Raw genomic sequence first — 21,133 nt, 5'->3', positions numbered from 1 at the left:
CACCTTTCTAAAAATTATTTTTATGTGATGGTGTCTTTTATTTGCTCATTAATAATCTGCTATATCTTTTGGTATTTTGTGTATAGTTGTTTTTTTGCTGTTGGGGTAAATTGTAGGATATTGATTTCAGAGTGGTTTCCTGATCCTTTGATTGTAGGAATGAGTGGTATATATGTGGTAATAAATTAGGACAAAACATAGGAAATTTAGGAAAAAACTGAACATCTCAGCAGTAATAACATGCTGATTGTGATGTCATGAAGATGACTTGAATTTCCACCAATCAGAGATCAGCATGTTTCAGGTCACCCAGATAGAACAGTCCATGAAACATGAGTCACGGCCACTGTGAGGTCATAATGCTGATTAGAATTTCCACCAGTCAGAAAACAGAACCGCCCAGAAGAACCACCCAGGAGGTATGAGTCATCGCCACTGTGAGGTCATAATGCTGACCAATCACAGAGCAGCCACACCCAGATTTTCCACCAATCAGAGAGCAGCCACACCCAGATTTTCCACCAATCAGAGATCAGCAGTGGGTATAAATAGCCGCTACCACCTGCCCGGCTTAACCTTGCACTGGTTGGGTCTCTCTTTTTTTCTCTCTCTTGGTATCTCCCGGTATTTCTCCCTCCCCTCTCTCTTCTCTCTCTCTCTTTCTCTTTGACCCAACGGCCCTCTTAAGGGCTACCCCAAATGTGTAAAAGATAGAACCAATATTTGTGTTGTTTGTCCGTTTTATGAGCCTGTGATTAACCCCTTCCCACTCTTTGCCATATATATATATTATATACGCAGTATGTGCAGGTGGGCCTTAAACGGAATTTCCAGGACAAACATATTGATGGCCTATCCCCTGGTTAGCTCATTAATATCAGATTTGTGGGGGTCCGGCACGTGGCACCTCAACTACTCAGTTGTTTGAAACTCTGGCAGAGGTCAGATGTAAACATTGTTGTGGAGCTGAACATCACAGCTCTGGTCACTGTGTAGTGGCTGCTACCTGGTGCTGCAGATCAGCTCCTATTACATGAATATTAGCTGACTTGCAGGACCCACAGTACAGTGAATGGAGCAGTGATGTTCAGATCTTCAAACTATTTACATCTGAGCGTTGCAAACAAGTGATGGGTAGAGCCAGTGCCGCGTGTCGGAGCCCACCGATCTGATATTGATAACCCATCCCCAGGATGGCAGCTCAGTAGATACCATACCAGGATGTGGGACATTATGCCAGAATGGGTACATTATACCAGAATGGGGACATTGTATCAGAATTAGGTCATTATGCCAGAATGTGAGACACTGTAACAGAATGGAGTGCATTGTACCAGGATGGGGGACATTAAACCAGGGCGAGGGACATTAAACCAGTATGATGGTCATTAAACCAGTATGATGGTCATTATACCAGGATGGGGACATTATACCAGAATGGGGACACTATTCTAGTATGGGGACATTTTACCAAGATGAAGGACACTATATCAGAATGGGGACAATATATCGGAAGGGGACAACATACCAGGAAGGGGGACATTAAATCAGAATGGGAACATTATATCAGAATGGGGAAATTATACCAGAATTGGGGACATTATACCAGAATAAGGGACACTATACCAGAATGGGGTACACCATACCCGGATGGGTGACACTATATCAGAATGGGGACATTATATCACAATGATGATGTTATACCAGGATGGGGGACATTATATCACAACCATGATATTATACCAGTATGGGGTATATTATAGCAACATGGGGGACATAATGCCAGAACTGGAGATACTATACCAGGATGTGGGGCATTATACCAGCTTTGGGGACATTATAGCAGAATTGGGAGCATTACACCAGCATGGGGATATTATACCAGGTTAGAGACATTATACCAAAATGGGGACATTATATCAGAATGGGGACACTATACCAGGATGGGGACATTAAACCAGAATGAAGGAAATGATGCCAGAATGGGGACATTACCAGACAGGGGCACAGGTGGGGGAAAATGTTATAGCATAAGGCCCAGCATGTGGGAGATTATTACAAGAAGGAGCCAGGATGGGGGACATTGCTACATAGGGAGAGAACACATATACTGTATCTTTATAGGATCCAGAACGCTACAAGGGCCCATACATCTGACCAACATGCAGGTGGGGGCCTATCAGACTCTAGTTACTCCACTGGGTGGGACCATATCATTTCCAGGACTCCTTGTTCTTTACATTGAAGATAATTCTTAATGACATTGGCTGTACGTTTGGGGTTGTTGTTCTGCTGAAGAAAACATTTGGATCCAATCAGACACCTCCCTGATGATATTGCATGATGGATAAGTATCTGCCTCTATATCTCAGCATTGAGCGAACCAATAATTCTAACCCAATTCCCACTTCCATTTGCTGCAATGCAGCCCCAAACTTACAGGACCCTCCACCGTGCTTATGGATCACTATTGCCCACAGACACTCATTATTGTACTGCTCTCCAGCCCTTTAGTGAACAAAATCTCTTCTGTAATAACAACATTTTTCATATTTTGACTCAACCGTCCAGAGCACATCCTGCCAATTTTCTACACCCTGGTTCCTCTGTTTTAATGCATAGTTGAGTCACTTGGCCTTGTTTTGATGTGGAAGATATGGCTTTTTCGCCACAATTCTGCTATGAAGAGAACTTCTGGCCAGGCTTCTCTGAACAGTAGATGAGTGAAGCTGAGTCCCACTGGTTGCTGCCAGTTCTGAGCTGATGGCACTGCTGGACATCTTCCGCTTTTGAAGGAAAGTAACCATAATGTGTCATACATCTGCTGCACTAAGTTTCCTTGGCCGACCACTGCATCTACTGACCTCAACGTTGCACAATTTCTTGTGCTTCTTCATAAGTGCTTGAATGACACATCTTGAACCCTCAATCTGCTTTGAAATTTGTGCCTTAGAGACCTTGCTGATGTAGTATAACTTCCTTGTGTATTCTTGCTCAGTCTTGCCATGGTGTATGACCAGACACCTGACTGTATTATTACAAAATCCCTGACTTTGCGCAGGTGTACCTGGAATAATTGATGCTGTTTTAAAGTGAAAAGTTGGTCACACCAAATATTAATTGGATCTAGATTTTTCGTTTGTTCATTCACTTTGTATTTTTTTAATTGATTAAATAAATCATTAACATTTCTATTTTTGAAGCGTTCTTACTTTACAGCATTTTTTCTACACCTTTCTAAAAATTATTTTTATATGATAGTGTCTTTTATTTGCTCATTAATAATTTGATATATCTTTTGGTATTTTGTGTATAGTTGTTTTTTTGCTGTTGGGGTAAATTGTAGGATATTGATTTCAGAGTGGTTTCCTGATCCTTTGATTGTAGGAATGAGTGGTATATATGTGCTAATAAATTAGGACAAAACATAGGAAATTTAGGAAAAAACTGAACATCTCAGCAGTAATAACATGCTGATTGTGATGTCATGAAGATGACTTGAATTTCCACCAATCAGAGATCAGCATGTTTCAGGTCACCCAGATAGAACAGTCCATGAAACATGAGTCACGGCCACTGTGAGGTCATAATGCTGATTAGAATTTCCACCAGTCAGAAAACAGAACCGCCCAGAAGAACCACCCAGGAGGTATGAGTCATCGCCACTGTGAGGTCATAATGCTGACCAATCACAGAGCAGCCACACCCAGATTTTCCACCAATCAGAGAGCAGCCACACCCAGATTTTCCACCAATCAGAGATCAGCAGTGGGTATAAATAGCCGCTACCATCTGCCCGGCTTAACCTTGCACTGGTTGGGTCTCTCTTTTTTTCTCTCTCTTGGTATCTCCCGGTATTTCTCCCTCCCCTCTCTCTTCTCTCTCTCTCTTTCTCTTTGACCCAACGGCCCTCTTAAGGGCTACCCCAAATGTGTAAAAGATAGAACCAATATTTGTGTTGTTTGTCCGTTTTATGAGCCTGTGATTAACCCCTTCCCACTCTTTGCCATATATATATATATTATATACGTAGTATGTGCAGGTGGCCCTTATATGAAATTTCCAGGACAAACATATTGATGGCCTATCCCCTGGTTAGCTCATTAATATCAGATTTGTGGGGGTCCGGCACGTGGCACCTCAACTACTCAGTTGTTTGAAACTCTTGCAGAGGTCAGATGTAAACATTGTTGTGGAGCTGAACATCACAGCTCTGGTCACTGTGTAGTGGCTGCTACCTGGTGCTGCAGATCAGCTCCTATTACATGAATATTAGCTGACTTGCAGGACCCACAGTACAGTGAATGGAGCAGTGATGTTCAGATCTTCAAACTATTTACATCTGAGCGTTGCAAACAAGTGATGGGTAGAGCCAGTGCCGCATGTCGGAGCCCACCGATCTGATATTGATAACCCATCCCCAGGATGGCAGCTCAGTAGATACCATACCAGGATGGGGGACATTATGCCAGAATGGGTACATTATACCAGAATGGGGACATTGTATCAGAATTAGGTCATTATGCCAGAATGTGAGACACTGTAACAGAATGGAGTGCATTGTACCAGGATGGGGGACATTAAACCAGGGCGAGGGACATTATGATGGTCATTAAACCAGGATGGGGGCATTATACCAGGATGGGGACATTATACCAGAATGGGGACACTATTCTAGTATGGGGACATTTTACCAAGATGAAGGACACTATATCAGAATGGGGACAATATATCGGAAGGGGGACAACATACCAGGAAGGGGGACATTAAATCAGAATGGGGACATTATATCAGAATGGGGAAATTATACCAGAATTGGGGACATTATACCAGAATAAGGGACACTATACCAGAATGGGGTACACCATACCCGGATGGGTGACACTATATCAGAATGGGGACATTATATCACAATGATGATGTTATACCAGGATGGGGGACATTATATCACAACGATGATAGTATACCAGTATGGTGTATATTATAGCAACATGGGGGACATAATGCCCGAACTGGAGATACTATACCAGGATGTGGGGCATTATACCAGCTTTGGGGACATTATAGCAGAATTGGGAGCATTACACCAGCATGGGGATATTATACCAGGTTAGAGACATTATACCAAAATGGGGACATTATATCAGAATGGGGACACTATACCAGGATGGGGACATTAAACCAGAATGAAGGAAATGATGCCAGAATGGGGACATTACCAGACAGGGGCACAGGTGGGGGAAAATGTTATAGCATAAGGCTCAGCATGTGGGAGATTATTACAAGAAGGAGCCAGGATGGGGGACATTGCTACATAGGGAGAGAACACATATACTGTATCTTTATAGGATCCAGAACGCTACAAGGGCCCATACATCTGACCAACATGCAGGTGTGGGCCTATCAGACTCTAGTTACTCCACTGGGTGAGACCATATCATTTCCAGGACTCCTTGTTCTTTACATTGAAGATAATTCTTAATGACATTGGCTGTACGCTTGGGGTTGTTGTTGTGCTGAAGAAAACATTTGGATCCAATCAGAGACCTCCCTGATGATATTGCATGATGGATAAGTATCTGCCTCTATATCTCAGCATTGAGGGAACCAATAATTCTAACCCAATTCCCACTTCCATTTGCTGAAATGCAGCCCCAAACTTACAGGACCCTCCACCGTGCTTATGCATCACTATTGCCCACAGACACTCATTATTGTACTGCTCTCCAGCCCTTTAGTGTATAAAATCTCTTCTGTAATAACAACATTTTTCATATTTTGACTCAACCGTCCAGAGCACATCCTGCCAATTTTCTACACCCTGGTTCCTCTGTTTTAATGCATAGTTGAGTCACTTGGCCTTGTTTTGATGTGGAAAATATGGCTTTTTCACCACAATTCTGCTATGAAGAGAACTTCTGGCCAGTCTTCTCTGAGCAGTAGATGAGTGAAGCTGAGTCCCACTGGTTGCTGCCAGTTCTGAGCTGATGGCACTGCTGGACATCTTCCGCTTTTGAAGGAAAGTAACCATAATGTGTCATACATCTGCTGCACTAAGTTTCCTTGGCCGACCACTGCATCTACTGACCTCAACGTTGCACATTTTCTTGTGCTTCTTCATAAGTGCTTGAATGACACATCTTGAACCCTCAATCTGCTTTGAAATTTGTGCCTTAGAGACCTTGCTGATGTAGTATAACTTCCTTGTGTATTCTTGCTCAGTCTTGCCATGGTGTATGACCAGACACCTGACTGTATTATTACAAAATCCCTGACTTTGCGCAGGTGTACCTGGAATAATTGATGCTGTTTTAAAGTGAAAAGTTGGTCACACCAAATATTAATTGGATCTAGATTTTTCGTTTGTTCATTCACTTTGTATTTTGTTAATTGATTAAATAAATCATTAACATTTCTATTTTTGAAGCGTTCTTACTTTACAGCATTTTTTCTACACCTTTCTAAAAATTATTTTTATGTGATAGTGTCTTTTATTTGCTCATTAATAATTTGATATATCTTTTGGTATTTTGTGTATAGTTGTTTTTTTGCTGTTGGAGTAAATTGTAGGATATTGATTTCAGAGTGGTTTCCTGATACTTTGATTGTAGGAATGAGTGGTATATATGTGCTAATAAATTAGGACAAAACATAGGAAATTTAGGAAAAAACTGAACATCTCAGCAGTAATAACATGCTGATTGTGATGTCGTGAAGATGACTTGAATTTCCACCAATCAGAGATCAGCATGTTTCAGGTCACCCAGATAGAACAGTCCATGAAACATGAGTCACGGCCACTGTGAGGTCATAATGCTGATTAGAATTTCCACCAGTCAGAAAACAGAACCGCCCAGAAGAACCACCCAGGAGGTATGAGTCATCGCCACTGTGAGGTCATAATGCTGACCAATCACAGAGCAGCCACACCCAGATTTTCCACCAATCAGAGAGCAGCCACACCCAGATTTTCCACCAATCAGAGATCAGCAGTGGGTATAAATAGCCGCTACCACCTGCCCGGCTTAGCCTTGCACTGGTTGGGTCTCTCTTTTTTTCTCTCTCTTGGTATCTCCCGGTATCTCTCCCTCCCCTCTCTCTTCTCTCTCTCTCTCTCTTTGACCCAACGGCCCTCTTAAGGGCTACCCCAAATGTGTAAAAGATAGAACCAATATTTGTGTTGTTTGTCCGTTTTATGAGCCTGTGATTAACCCCTTCCCACTCTTTGCCATATATATATATATATTATATACGTAGTAAGTGCAGGTGGGCCTTATATGAAATTTCCAGGACAAACATATTGATGGCCTATCCCCTGGTTAGCTCATTAATATCAGATTTGTGGGGGTCCGGCACGTGGCACCTCAACTACTCAGTTGTTTGAAACTCTGGCAGAGGTCAGATGTAAACATTGTTGTGGAGCTGAACATCACAGCTCTGGTCACTGTGTAGTGGCTGCTACCTGGTGCTGCAGATCAGCTCCTATTACATGAATATTAGCTGACTTGCAGGACCCACAGTACAGTGTATGGAGCAGTGATGTTCAGATCTTCAAACTATTTACATCTGAGCGTTGCAAACAAGTGATGGGTAGAGCCAGTGCCGCGTGTCGGAGCCCACCGATCTGATATTGATAACCCATCCCCAGGATGGCAGCTCAGTAGATACCATACCAGGATGGGGGACATTATGCCAGAATGGGTACATTATACCAGAATGGGGACATTGTATCAGAGTTAGGTCATTATGCTAGAATGTGAGACACTGTAACAGAATGGAGTGCATTGTACCAGGATGGGGACATTAAACCAGGGCGAGGGACATTATGATGGTCATTAAACCAGGATGGGGGGCATTATACCAGGATGGGGACATTATACCAGAATGGGGACACTATTCTAGTATGGGGACATTTTACCAAGATGAAGGACACTATATCGGAAGGGGGACAACATACCAGGAAGGGGGACAACATACCAGGAAGGGGGACATTAAATCAGAATGGGGACATTATATCAGAATGGGGAAATTATACCAGAATTGGGGACACTATACCAGAATGGGGTACACCATACCCGGATGGGTGACACTATATCAGAATGGGGACATTATATCACAATGATGATGTTATACCAGGATGGGGGACATTATATCACAACGATGATATTATGCCAGTATGGGGTATATTATAGCAACATGGGGGACATAATGCCAGAACTGGAGATACTATACCAGGATGTGGGGCATTATACCAGCTTTGGGGACATTATAGCAGAATTGGGAGCATTACACCAGCATGGGGATATTATACCTGGTTAGAGACATTATACCAAAATGGGGACATTATATCAGAATGGGGACACTATACCAGGATGGGGACATTAAACCAGAATGAAGGAAATGATGCCAGAATGGGGACATTACCAGACAGGGGCATAGGTGGGGGAAAATGTTATAGCATAAGGCCCAGCATGTGGGAGATTATTACAAGAAGGAGCCAGGATGGGGGACATTGCTACATAGGGAGAGAACACATATACTGTATCTTTATAGGATCCAGAACGCTACAAGGGCCCATACATCTGACCAACATGCAGGTGGGGGCCTATCAGACTCTAGTTACTCCACTGGGTGGGACCAGATCATTTCCAGGACTCCTTGTTCTTTACATTGAAGATAATTCTTAATGACATTGGCTGTACGTTTGGGGTTGTTGTTCTGCTGAAGAAAACATTTGGATCCAATCAGACACCTCCCTGATGATATTGCATGATGGATAAGTATCTGCCTCTATATCTCAGCATTGAGGGAACCAATAATTCTAACCCAATTTCCGCCTCCATTTGCTGAAATGCAGCCCCAAACTTACAGGACCCTCCACCGTGCTTATGCATCACTATTGCCCACAGACACTCATTATTGTACTGCTCTCCAGCCCTTTAGTGAACAAAATCTCTTCTGTAATAACAACATTTTTCATATTTGGACTCAACCGTCCAGAGCACATCCTGCCAAGTTTCTACACCCTGGTTCCTCTGTTTTAATGCATAGTTGAGTCACTTGGCCTTGTTTTGATGTGGAACATATGGCTTTTTCACCACAATTCTGATATGAAGAGAACTTCTGGCCAGTCTTCTCTGAACAGTAGATGAGTGAAGCTGAGTCCCACTGGTTGCTGCCAGTTCTGAGCTGATGGCACTGCTGGACATCTTCCGCTTTTGAAGGAAAGTAACCATAATGTGTCATACATCTGCTGCACTAAGTTTCCTTGGCCGACCACTGCATCTACTGACCTCAACGTTGCACAATTTCTTGTGCTTCTTCATAAGTGCTTGAATGACACATCTTGAACCCTCAATCTGCTTTGAAATTTGTGCCTTAGAGACCTTGTTGATGTAGTATAACTTCCTTGTGTATTCTTGCTCAGTCTTGCTATGGTGTATGACCAGACACCTGACTGTATTATTACAAAATCCCTGACTTTGCGCAGGTGTACCTGGAATAATTGATGCTGTTTTAAAGTGAAAAGTTGGTCACACCAAATATTAATTGGATCTAGATTTTTCGTTTGTTCATTCACTTTGTATTTTGTTAATTGATTAAATAAATCATTAACATTTCTATTTTTGAAGCGTTCTTACTTTAGAGCATTTTTTCTACACCTTTCTAAAAATTATTTTTATGTGATAGTGTCTTTTATTTGCTCATTAATAATCTGATATATCTTTTGGTATTTTTTGTATAGTTGTTTTTTTTGCTGTTGGGGTAAATTGTAGGATATTGATTTCAGAGTGGTTTCCTGATCCTTTGATTGTAGGAATGAGTGGTATATATGTGGTAATAAATTAGGACAAAACATAGGAAATTTAGGAAAAAACTGAACATCTCAGCAGTAATAACATGCTGATTGTGATGTCATGAAGATGACTTGAATTTCCACCAATCAGAGATCAGCATGTTTCAGGTCACCCAGATAGAACAGTCCATGAAACATGAGTCACGGCCACTGTGAGGTCATAATGCTGATTAGAATTTCCACCAGTCAGAAAACAGAACCGCCCAGAAGAACCACCCAGGAGGTATGAGTCATCGCCACTGTGAGGTCATAATTCTGACCAATCACAGAGCAGCCACACCCAGATTTTCCACCAATCAGAGAGCAGCCACACCCAGATTTTCCACCAATCAGAGATCAGCAGTGGGTATAAATAGCCGCCAGCACCTGCCCGGCTTAGCCTTGCACTGGTTGGGTCTCTCTTTTTTTCTCTCTCTTGGTATCTCCCGGTATCTCTCCCTCCCCTCTCTCTTCTATCTCTCTCTCTCTTTGACCCAACGGCCCTCTTAAGGGCTACCCCAAATGTGTAAAAGATAGAACCAATATTTGTGTTGTTTGTCCATTTTATGAGCCTGTGATTAACCCCTTCCCACTCTTTGCCATATATATATATTATATACGTAGTATGTGCAGGTGGGCCTTAAACGGAATTTCCAGGACAAACATATTGATGGCCTATCCCCTGGTTAGCTCATTAATATCAGATTTGTGGGGGTCCGGCACGTGGCACCTCAACTACTCAGTTGTTTGAAACTCTGGCAGAGGTCAGATGTAAACATTGTTGTGGAGCTGAACATCACAGCTCTGGTCACTGTGTAGTGGCTGCTACCTGGTGCTGCAGATCAGCTCCTATTACATGAATATTAGCTGACTTGCAGGACCCACAGTACAGTGAATGGAGCAGTGATGTTCAGATCTTCAAACTATTTACATCTGAGCGTTGCAAACAAGTGATGGGTAGAGCCAGTGCCGCGTGTCGGAGCCCACCGATCTGATATTGATAACCCATCCCCAGGATGGCAGCTCAGTAGATACCATACCAGGATGGGGGACATTATGCCAGAATGGGTACATTATACCAGAATGGGGACATTGTATCAGAATTAGGTCATTATGCCAGAATGTGAGACACTGTAACAGAATGGAGTGCATTGTACCAGGATGGGGGACATTAAACCAGGGCGAGGGACATTAAACCAGTATGATGTTCATTAAACCAGGATGGGGGGCATTATACCAGGATGGGGACATTATACCAGAATGGGGACAATATTCTTGTATGGGGATATTTTACCAAGATGAAGGACACTATATCAGAATGGGGACAATATATCGGAAGGGGGACAACATACCAGGAAAGGGGACATTAAATCAGAATGGGGACATTATATCAGAATGGGGAAATTATACCAGAATTGGGGACATTATACCAGAATAAGGGACACTATACCAGAATGGGGTACACCATACCCGGATGGGTGACACTATATCAGAATGGGGACATTATATCACAATGACGATGTTATACCAGGATGGGGGACATTATATCACAACGATGATATTATACCAGTATGGGGTATATTATAGCAACATGGGGGACATAATGCATTATACCAGCTTTGGGGACATTATAGCAGAATTGGGAGCATTACACCAGCATGGGGATATTATACCAAGTTAGAGACATTATACCAAAATGGGGACATTATATCAGAATGGGGACACTATACCAGGATGGGGACATTAAACCAGAATGAAGGAAATGATGCCAGAATGGGGACATTACCAGACAGGGGCACAGGTGGGGGAAAATGTTATAGCATAAGGCCCAGCATGTGGGAGATTATTACAAAAAGGAGCCAGGATGGGGGACATTGCTACATAGGGAGAGAACACATATACTGTATCTTTATAGGATCCAGAACGCTACAAGGACCCATACATCTGACCAACATGCAGGTGGGGGCCTATCAGACTCTAGTTACTTCACTGGGTGGGACCATATCATTTCCAGGACTCCTTGTTCTTTTCATTGAAGATAATTCTTAATGACATTGGCTGTACGTTTGGGGTTGTTGTTCTGCTGAAGAAAACATTTGGATCCAATCAGAGACCTCCCTGATGATATTACATGATGGATAAGTATCTGCCTCTATATCTCAGCACTGAGGGAACCAATAATTCTGACCCAATTTCCACCTCCATTTGCTGAAATGCAGCCCCAAACTTACATGACCCTCCACTGTGCTTATGCATCACTATTGCCCACAGACACTCATTATTGTACTGCTCTCCAGCCCTTCAGTGAACAAAATCTCTTCTGTAATAACAACATTTTTCATATTTTAACTCAACCGTCCAGAGCACATCCTGCCAATTTTCTACACCCTGGTTCCTCTGTTTTAATGCATAGTTGAGTCACTTGGCCTTGTTTTGATGCGGAAGATATGGCTTTTTTGCCACAATTCTGCTATGAAGACCACTTCTGGCTAGTCTTCTCTGAACAGTAGATGAGTGAAGCTGAGTCCCACTGGTTGCTGCCAGTTCTGAGCTGATGGCACTGCTGGACATCTTCCGCTTTTGAAGGAAAGTAACCATAATGTGTCATACATCTGCTGCACTAAGTTTCCTTGGCCGACCACTGCATCTACTGACCTCAACGTTGCACATTTTCTTGTGCTTCTTCATAAGTGCTTGAATGACACATCTTGAACCCTCAATCTGCTTTGAAATTTGTGCCTTAGAGACCTTGCTGATGTAGTATAACTTCCTTGTGTATTCTTGCTCAGTCTTGCCATGGTGTATGACCAGACACCTGACTGTATTATTACAAAATCCCTGATTTTGCGCAGGTGTACCTAGAAGAATTGATGCTGTTTTAAAGTGAAAAGTTGGTCACACCAAATATTGATTGGATCTAGATTTTTCGTTTGTTCATTCACTTGTATTTTGTTAATTGATTAAATAAATCATTAACATTTCTATTTGTGAGGCGTTCTTACTTTACAGCATTTTTTCTACACCTTTCTAAAAATTATTTTTATGTGATAGTGTCTGTTATTTGCTCATTAATAATCTGATATATCTTTTGGTATTTTGTGTATAGTTGTTTTTTTGCTGTTGGGGTAAATTGTAGGATATTGATTTCAGAGTGGTTTCCTGATCCTTTGATTGTAGGAATGAGTGGTATATATGTGCTAATAAATTAGGACAAAACGTAGGAAATTTAGGAAAAAACTGAACATCTCAGCAGCATAACATGCTGATTGTGATGTCATGAAGATGACTTGAATTTCCACCAATCAGAGATCAGCATGTTTCAGGTCACCCAGATAGAACAGTCCATGAAACATGAGTCACGGCCACTGTGAGGTCATAATGCTGATTAGAATTTCCACCAGTCAGAAAACAGAACCGCCCAGAAGAACCACCCAGGAGGTATGAGTCATCGCCACTGTGAGGTCATAATGCTGACCAATCACAGAGCAGCCACACCCAGATTTTCCACCAATCAGAGAGCAGCCACACCCAGATTTTCCACCAATCAGAGATCAGCAGTGGGTATAAATAGCTGCTGCCGCCTGCCCGGCTTAGCCTTGCACTGGTTGGGTCTCTCTTTTTTTTCCTCTCTCTTGGTATCTCCCGGTATCTCTCCTTCCCCTCTCTCTTCTCTCTCTCTCTCTTTGACCCAATGGCCCTCTTAAGGGCTACCCCAAATGTGTAAAAGATAGAACCAATATTTGTGTTGTTTGTCCGTTTTATGAGCCTGTGATTAACCCATTCCCACTCTTTGCCATATATATATATTATATACATAGTATGTGCAGGTGGGCCTTAAAGGGAATTTCCAGGACAAACATATTGGTGGCCTATCCCCTGGTTAGCTCATTAATATCTATAATATAACGGGAGATGCGGGTCTCTGTCCGAAGCCTCGATAGACTGCGCATGCGTGACACACAGTTTGGCTCCAGACAGAAGACCGCATCCAGCCTTTACAGGTAAGACAGTGGCGTACCGCTAATGGCGGCAGACCACGCCACTGCTATGGGGTCCGTGGCCGGAGGGGGCCCGTGAGGACAGCAAGCAGCGTGGGAACGAGGAGGATAGGTGAGTAGGAGGTTACGGCGGCAGAGGAGCGGGTTGCGGCAGTGGAAGAGCGGAGCACACGCTGTATCCGCAGCTGCAGCTACCACGTGTCCCCGCTGCTAAAGGGACATGAATGTTCTCTCTGAGGCCACTCCCATGGGCGTGGAGAAGACGGAATATTCATTCTCTTTAGTAGCGGGCACGGAGTAGTGCTGAGCCCCGGCTCCTGCTGTCAGTGCCCGCCGCTAAAGAGAAAGCATATTCACGCTTCTCCACGCCCATAGTCCCGGCGTGGAGAGGAGTGAATGTGTCGGCAGCAGCTCACCTCGGCTTCTGAGAGCGCACGCAGCTCAGATGCCGACATGAGCTGCTGCAGACAGGACTCAGCGCTGGAGCAGAGGTGAGGAAGGAAGGGGAGTATAAGTGTTTATTGTTTTAAGTGTGCAGTGATTGGGGGGATGAGGAAGCCACCCATGCCAGGACACTTGGATTGAGGAGGCCACACATACCAGGAATGGGGGATTGAGGAGGCCCCACATACCAGGAATGGGGGATTGAGGAGGCCACACAAACCAGGGATTAGGGGATTGAGGAGGCCACACATACCAGGATACCTGGATTGAGGAGGCCACACATACCAGGAATGGGGGATTGAGGAGGCCACACACACCAGGAATGGGGGATTGAGGAGGCCACACATACCAGGAATTGGGGATTGAGAAGGCCACACATACCAGGATTTGGGGATTGAGGAGGCCACACATACCAGGAATGGGGGATTGAGGAGGCCACATATACCAGGAATGGGGGATTGATGAGGCCACACATACCAGGATTGGGGGGTTGAGGAGGCCATACATACCAGGATTTGGGGATTGAGGAGGCCACACATGCCAGGATTTGGGGATTGAAAAGGCCACACATACCAGGATTGGGGGGTTGAGGAGGCCACACATACCAGGATTGGGGGGTGAGGGGTGCCACGCATACCAGGATTTGGGGGGTGAGGGGTGCCACGCATACCGGGATTGGGGGTGAGGGGTGCCACCCATACCGGGATTGGGAGTGAGGGATAGGGTGCCATGCATACCAGGATGAGGGATACCATACACACCAGGATAGGGATGAGGGGTGCCACATATACCAGGATTGGTGTTGAGGGGAGCCACGCATACCGGGATTGGGGATGAGGGGAGCCACGCATACCGGGATTGGGGATGAGGGGAGCCATGCATACCGGGATTGGGGGTGAGGGGTGCCACGCATACCGGGATTGGGAGTGAGGGATAGGGTGCCATGCATACCAGGATGAGGGATACCATACACACCAGGATAGGGATGAGGGGTGCCACGTATACCAGGATTGGTGTTGAGGGGAGCCACGCATACTGGGATTGGGGATGAGGGGAGCCACGCATACCGGGATTGGGGATGAGGGGAGCCACGCATATCTGGATTGGGGATGAGGGGAGCCACGCATACCGGAAATGGAGATGAGGGGAGTCACGCATACCGGAAATGGGGATGAGGGGAGCCACGCATACCGGAAATGGGGATGAGGGGAGCCACACTTAACGGGATCGGGGATGAGGGGAGCCACGCATAACGGGATCGGGGATGAGGGGAGCCACGCATACCGGGATCGGGGATCAGGGGAGCCACGCATACCGGAATTGGATGGTGGGGACAGGATGGGGGCAGCACATACCAGCATGGGAGACCATATACCAATAAAAATGCTCGCCACCCGGGCCTAGAACGGGTTCAATAGCTAGTCAGATTTGTGGGGGTCCGGCACGTGGCACCTCCACTACTCAGTCGTTTGAAACTCTGGCAGAGGTCAGATGTAAACATTGTTGAGGAGCTGAACATCACAGCTCTGGTCACTGTGTAGTGACTGCTACCTGGTGCTGCAGATCAGCTCCTATTACATGAATATTAGCTGACTTGCAGGACCCACAGTACAGTGAATGGAGCAGTGATGTTCAGATCTTCAAACTATTTACATCTGAGCATTGCAAACAACTGATGGGTAGAGCCAGTGCCGCGTGTCGGAGCCCACCGATCTGATATTGATAACCCATCCCCAGGATGGCAGCTCAGTAGATACCATACCAGGATGGGGGACATTATGCCAGAATGGGTACATTATACCAGAATGGGGACATTATATCAGAATTAGGTCATTATGCCAGAATGTGAGACACTGTAACAGAATGGAGTGCATTGTACCAGGATGGGGGACATTAAACCAGGGCGAGGGACATTAAACCAGTATGATGGTCATTAAACCAGGATGGGGACATTACACCAGAATGGGGACAGTATTCTAGTATGGGGACATTTTACCAAGATGAAGGACACTATATCAGAATGGGGACAATATATCAGAATGGGGACAATATACCAGGAAGGGGGACATTAAATCAGAATGGGGACATTATATCAGAATGGGGACATTATATCAGAATGGGGAAATTATACCAGAATTGGGGACATTATACCAGAATGGGGTACACCATACCCGGATGGGTGACACCATATCAGAATGGGGACATTATATCACAATGATGATGTTATACCAGGATGGGGGACATTATATCACAATGATGATATTATACCAGTATGGGGGATATTATAGCAGCATGGGGGACATTATGCCAGAACTGGAGATACTATACCAGGATGTGGGGCATTATACCAGCTTTGGGGACAGTATAGCAGAATTGGAAGCATTACACCAGCATGGGGGATATTATATCAGGTTAGAGACATTATACCAAAATGGGGACATTATATCAGAATGGGGACACTATACCAGGATGGGGACATTAAACCAGAATGAAGGAAATGATGCCAGAATGGGGACATTACCAGACAGGGGCACAGGTGGGGGAAAATGTTATAGCATAATGCCCAGCATGTGGGAGATTATTACAAGAAGGAGCCAGGATGGGGGACATTGCTACATAGGGAGAGAACACATATATCTTTATAGGATCCAGAACGCTACAAGGGCCCATACATCTGACCAACATGCAGGTGGGGGCCTATCAGACTCTAGTTACTCCACTGGGTGGGACCAGATCATTTCCAGGACTCCTTGTTCTTTACATTGAAGATAATTCTTAATGACATTGGCTGTACGTTTGGGGTTGTTGTTCTGCTGAAGAAAACATTTGGATCCAATCAGACACCTCCCTGATGATATTGCATGATGGATAAGTATCTGCCTCTATATCTCAGCATTGAGGGAACCAATAATTCTGACCCAATTTCCATCTCCATTTGCTGAAATGCAGCCCCAAACTTACAGGACCCTCCACCGTGCTTATGTATCACTATTGCCCACAGACACTCATTATTGTACTGCTCTCCAGCCCTTTAGTGAACAAAATCTCTTCTGTAATAACAACATTTTTCATATTTGGACTCAACCGTCCAGAGCACATCCTGCCAATTTTCTACACCCTGGTTCCTCTGTTTTAATGCATAGTTGAGTCACTTGGCCTTGTTTTGATGTGGAAGATATGGCTTTTTCGCCACAATTCTGCTATAAAGACCACTTCTGGCCAGTCTTCTCTGAACAGTAGATGAGTGAAGCTGAGTCCCACTGGTTGCTGCCAGTTCTGAGCTGATGGCACTGCTGGACATTTCCGCTTTTGAAGGAAAGTAACCATAATGTGTCATACATCTGCTGCACTAAGTTTCCTTGGCCGACCACTGCATCTACCGACCTCAACGTTGCACAATTTCTTGTGCTTCTTCATAAGTGCTTGAATGACACATCTTGAACCCTCAATCTTCTTTGAAATTTGTGCCTTAGAGACCTTGCTGATGTAGTATAACTTCCTTGTGTATTCTTGCTCAGTCTTGCCATGGTGTATGACCAGACACCTGACTGTATTATTACAAAATCCCTGACTTTGCGCAGGTGTACCTGGAATAATTGATGCTGTTTTAAAGTGAAAAGTTGGTCACACCAAATATTAATTGGATCTAGATTTTTCGTTTGTTCATTCACTTTGTATTTTGTTAATTGATTAAATAAATCATTAACATTTCTATTTTTGAAGCGTTCTTACTTTACAGCATTTTTTCTACACCTTTCTAAAAATTATTTTTATGTGATAAGTGTCTTTTATTTGCTCATTAAGAATCTGATATATCTTTTGGTATTTTGTGTATAGTTGTTTTTTTGCTGTTGGGGTAAATTGTAGGATATTGATTTCAGAGTGGTTTCCTGGTCCTTTGATTGTAGGAATGAGTGGTATATGTGTGCTAATAAATTAGTACAAAACGTAGGAAATTTAGGAAAAAACTGAACATCTCAGCAGTAGTGTTGAGCGAACATGCTCGACACTGCTCGGTACTCGCCCGAGCATCACGCTACTCGGGATGTTCGGCGAGCACCGAGCATTTCCGGGTTACTTGGGCGGGAGCTCGGGTCTCCGCCCTGCATGTTTGGCGCTCTTTACAGAGCCAATGAACATGCAGGGATTGCCAGCCAGTCACTGTAATGCTGCAGCCATGTTGGTTGTGGGCATTACAGTGATTGGCTGGCCGCACAGCGTCACCTCGAGTATTTAAAACCGGGCGCCGCCATCTTGGACACAGTCGCTCCAGATTAGACAGTGTAGGGACAGCGCTGCTGATTTAGGGAGAGATATAAACTGTGAAATAGTTAGTGTAGGGTCTGTAAAGGCTGCCAGAACAAACAAACAGTCCTTTTCAGGACTAATATCCATCCCAGATACCAGGCAGGCAGGCTGTATAGGAGACACAGTGGTTATACCAGCAAACGCTGCATTACAGTCCTGTGTGCTCCTGTTGCCGAAATTGCTGGACTTAGCACCAGGTGTCGGGGGCCAGGAAAAATCCTTTTTTTTCATCTAAATCCTCCTTTTTTTTTCCTCCTTCACACTGTACAAATACCCGTCTTATTAACCTTTTGGTGTGTCGTCCCCCCCAAAAAAAAAGCGTGTCTCTGATTTTTCGACACAAATATAACTGTTGAAAATAGTCTGGTGTAGGCTAGAGAAACAGAAGTGTTGTTTTGCACTTCCACGGTTCAAACCTCTGTATTATCCATTTTGGGCCATTTGTATCTAAAAAAAAAACAGTTTGAGTGTGTCGCTCACTGTTCAGCCGCAAATCTATATATTTAAAAAAGTCTGGTATACCCTAGTAAACAATAACTGAGGTTTTGCCATCCCACGGTAAAAAATCTCTATTCTTCAGGTTTTGGTATATTTTCCGTAAAGAAAAACAGTAGTGTCTCCTGACTGTTGTGACACAAAAATATATCTGTTGAAAATAGTCTTGTGTAGGCCTGACATCCCAATGTGGTTTCGCAGTTCCACGGGTCAAATCGCTGTACTATCCAGTTTTGGGCCTTTGGTATCTAAATAAAAAGCAGTTTGAGTGTGTCGCTCACTGTTCAGCCGCAAATATATCTATTTAAAAAAGTGTGGTATACCCCAGTAAACAATAACTGTGGTTTTGCCATCCCACAGTAAAAAATCTCTATTATTCAGCTTTTGGTAGTTTTTTCCGTAAAGAAAAACAGTAGTGTCTCCTGACTGTTGTGACACAAAAATATATCTGTTGAAAATAGTCTTGTGTAGGCCCGACATCCCAGTGTGGTTTTGCAGTTCCACGGGTCAAATCGCTGTACTATCCAGTTTTGGGCCTTTGGTATCTAAAAAAAGTGTGGTATACCCCAGTAAACAATAACTGTGGTTTTCCTCTTCCACGGTTCTAATCTACTCTTTATTACCCTTTTTCCATTGATAGTGCAAGTGTAAGCTATTTTACTTCATTTACAATGGGCAAGGCGCGTGGCAAGGGACGTGGAAGTGGACGTTCTGGTGATGGTTCGTGCAGAGGACGGGGACGTGGCCAAAGTGAAAATGTGCCACAACCAACAGCCACATCTTCTCGCTCCCACTTCTTGACCGAATTACTAGGGAAGCACAGAACAACACCAGTATTGAGAACTGATCAGTGTGAACAGGTTATTAATTGGATAGCAGATAATACTTCCAGTTACCTGGGCACCACCACCTCCGGTCTGTCTTCCACACGGTCAACTCTTAGTAGCCGTGAGTCTTGACTGCATACTCCTCCTCACCCTGATGCTCCTTCCTCCCACCATGACGAGTGTCGTCAGACAGCAAGTGATCCCACACTTGGACACTCTGAAGAGCTGTTCACTGGTCCATTTCCATATTTGGGCCCCTCGCCTGATACGCTTGAAGTGGTGGAAGAGGAGATCCCATGTTGCGATGCCCAAATATTTGAACAGCCACGGCCACAGGAAGTCGACGTTGGCAATCTGTCACAAGAGGTGGACGATGACGAGACACAATTGCCAGGAAGTGAGGAGGAGGATCGTGGTGCGCAAGTGGAAGAGGAGGAGGTGGTGGATGATCTAGTAACTGACCCAACGTGGAAGGAGGACATGCAGAGTGAGGCCAGCAGCACACAGGGGGAGGGAGGCAGAGTACCCCAACAGGCAGGAAGAAGCAGTGTGGTGGCCGCAGACAGAAGGCAGGCAACCATTCCCCGTAACACCAACACGAGGGACGTTGCCAGTACAAGGGGTAGGTCTTCCAGAGTCTGGAATTTTTTTAAAGACTCTGCTGATAACCCCAAAAAGGCCATATGTTCCACCTGCCATGCCAGCATCAGCAGGGGTGACAAAACTACCAGCCTGACCACCACCAGCATGATCAGGCACATGGCAGCAAAGCGCCCGACTTTGTGGAGCGAAACCCAGGGTCCACGACCAGTGTCAGCGGGTGTCACCACTGCTTCTTCCACTGTTGTGCGTGCAATAGAACCCCCTGTTGTGTGTGCAAGGCAATCCCCTGTCCATACTGCATGTAAAGATGCCCCCTCCTCTCAGTCTTCACTTGTTATGGCAGTTTCTCAAGAAACAGCATCAACGTCCACGTCCACGTCCCACCGCAGCGTTCAATTGTCCATATCCCAGACCTTTGAACGAAAGCGGAAATTCGCAGCTAACGCCCCACAGGCCACAGTCCTAAATTCGCACATTTCACGACTGCTTGCGTTGGAAATGCTGCCTTTTAGGCTGGTGGAGACGGAATCCTTCCGCAATCTTATGGCGGTGGCCGTCCCTCGGTACTCGGTCCCCAGCCGACGCTATTTTGCCCGGTGTGCCATCCCCGCACTACACAAGCA

This window comes from Phyllobates terribilis, unplaced genomic scaffold, assembly GCF_046119375.1.
Source record: "Phyllobates terribilis strain yellow unplaced genomic scaffold, ASM4611937v1 Scaffold_168__1_contigs__length_4147262, whole genome shotgun sequence".
NCBI lineage: Eukaryota > Metazoa > Chordata > Amphibia > Anura > Dendrobatidae > Phyllobates > Phyllobates terribilis.
Note: the sequence above shows the minus strand (reverse complement) of the source record.